This window comes from Echinops telfairi, unplaced genomic scaffold (genome assembly GCF_000313985.2).
Source record: "Echinops telfairi isolate 266 unplaced genomic scaffold, ASM31398v2 ScPeMD7_31;HRSCAF=116, whole genome shotgun sequence".
NCBI lineage: Eukaryota > Metazoa > Chordata > Mammalia > Afrosoricida > Tenrecidae > Echinops > Echinops telfairi.
In genome coordinates, this window is record NW_022103928.1 from 23,325,146 (window position 1) to 23,327,599 (window position 2,454).

The 2,454-nt window shown below is 49.1% G+C and overlaps 1 protein-coding gene across 7 annotated transcripts in view; it reads right to left on the reverse strand.

Moving 5' to 3' along the window:
- The window catches only part of PXK (PX domain containing serine/threonine kinase like), a 175,061-nt gene that overhangs the window by 77,217 nt on the left and 95,390 nt on the right, over positions 1-2,454 (reverse strand). The gene's annotated exons all lie outside the window — the stretch shown is intronic.

The following is a 2,454-nucleotide window of genomic DNA, read 5'->3' on the forward strand; positions in this document are numbered from 1 at the left end:
CAAGCCACCTCCACCCTTCAGAGACCAGCTGGGTGGCCTACTTCCCAGAGTGGCTGCTGGGTGTCTATAGTCTTTGAGCAAACAGGTCATTCCTATGGCCAGGTGTGGATTTTGAGCCTGGAGTGGGTTTCAGACTTTGATTTCACAGGACAAATTCTCGAAGTTCCAAGATTCTAAATAAACCCATCTCTTTGTATGTCTCAGTAATTCTTGTCCTGCCTTCCTGCTATGTCAAGGCCCCAGTCACTCTGCACCCACCATGTCAGGTTTCCCTCCTCCCTCTCTAGATGCTTCTAAACTGCCCTTCATTACTCATTCTGACACACCAAAGTTTCCACAAACAGCCGGGTGCCTCTGTTCAAAATCGTTGCTGAAAATCGCACACAGCAACAAGAGGGGCTAGAACTCTGACGGCAGGGCACTCCCGGTGTCTACTTGAGCGCGGCATGGCCTGAACTTGACGCCCGCCAACAGCTAAGGAGACTTGATGGCCTAGCAGGCTATCTATTGGGCTGCTAACTGCAAGGTCAGCACTTCGAAACCACCGGCTCCTCTGTGGTAGAGAGATGAGGCTCTCTGCTCCTGTATAGATTCACAGCCTTGGAAACCCACAGGGGCAGTTCTGCCCGGTCCTACGGGTTGGGGGTCGACCTGATTGATAGGGCAGAGAGTTTGGTTTGAGTGTGCGAGCTAAACGAATAAAGACAGCCAGCTGTGAGTCTGTCTCGAGCATTCTGTGACCAACACGGTGACTCTGGTCAAGGCCTTTAGTCCCACAAAAGCCTGTTTCCTCATCTGTGGATTAGAGATGGCATCCAATCCACCCTCAGTGACTAGGAGGATGATTTCAGGGATTCAGAGAGCAGTGAGTCTGAATCCCTTAGGGGCGTGGTACAAAATGAGCCCTCAAAGATGAGGAGGCTTCAAAAGTTCATGGAAAAGTTCCATTATCTTTTCATTCTGTTTTTCCACAAACTTTTAAAAGCCCCCTCATAGGTATGAGCAGTGAACAGTTAGCAATTTAAAACCTCCTGCTTGCTTAGTAGTTTAGGCATTGGGTTACTAACCACAAGGTAAACAGTTCAAATGCACCAGCCACTCCATGGGAGAAAGATGAGGCTGTTTGTTCCTGTAGAGATTCACATTCTTGGGAACCCTTTGGGGTAGCTCTACTTTGTCCTATAGGGTCACTCTGAGTCAGAATCAATTTCCTGGCAGTGAGGCTTGCTAAGTTTTCCTAAAGTACTCTTTGCAAACTTTCCCCCCACACCCCCCTCTTTCAAAGTGAGGCCTGTCAGTGCTCACAGGGTGGTGGGAGGGGTGACAAACCGGGACCTTCCAAGCCGCCTAGCTCTCTGACGACAGCAGGTAAATAGTGACATTTACCCTGAAATAAGTCAGGATAAGGAATTTTAAAGTTCATAAAAGAGACCTTCCAGAAGTTAAAAAAAACATAACCTTTAGCAGAAAAGAAAGTGCTAGGAATGTTATCACTAAAAAGCTAGGGGTCTTAGCAGAAGCGTTTTAGAAAAATCTCCCCTCGCCCAGTGGACCACCACCAGGCTTACGTAAGGGATGGTACTTCCCCCATCTGTTCGGTAAGGAGCCCACAGTGAAGGTCCCAGAGAAGGCCATGCAGGAAGAAGAAGGAAGGGCCTGGCCCACAGGGGTTTGCTAGAAAGGGCTCATGAGGGGAAGGCCTTTCCACTTCAAAACTACTGTCACTGTGCCCCATCCTGAAAAATAACTGAACGTAAGACCACCCTCAAAAGACCCACACTAAATCCTCCGTCCTAAGTCAGTCCGTTCCAGCTCACAGTGTCCCATGCGGGTCTGCGAGGCAGTGAGCCTGTTACAGGAGCAGACAGCCGCATCGTTACCTGTGCAGTGGCTGTGGGCTTGAGCTGCCGACCATGCAGTCCAATGCTTACCTGACAGCACCCCCGGAGCCCTTTCAGTGACCATCAACGTGCTGAAAACATGTCTGTTCTCCAGTCAGTAACTTACTAACGCGAGCGAAGGAAAAGGCAATGGGCTGTAAGTAAGAGGGAGGTGGACAATGATGGCGGAGACTGGTGAAGACCAGGGGAGGGGAGAGGGTTCAAAGAAACGGAGGTCAGTTCTGTTCTACACATGCATCGTACTACACTGGTGACCTCTGAGTGGAGGCACGGATACACATACACATACTGAACAGGTGTGGGAGGGAGAAGGAGGCGTGACAAAGTGTATTTACAAATGGTGATCTACCTAGGCTACTAAGATATCCATGAGTGTGCTTCAAGCTTACAGGCGCCCAGTTATGAAGACTTTTTACACATAAACACAGACCCGAGCGAATGAGTCCCTGGACCTGGAGGACAACAAGGTCAATTAGCATCAGAGTCCCCAAAGACAATGGTCTATGTTTTGGTCGGATGAATAATAACTGGGGTCATTTTTGTTGTTGTTGTT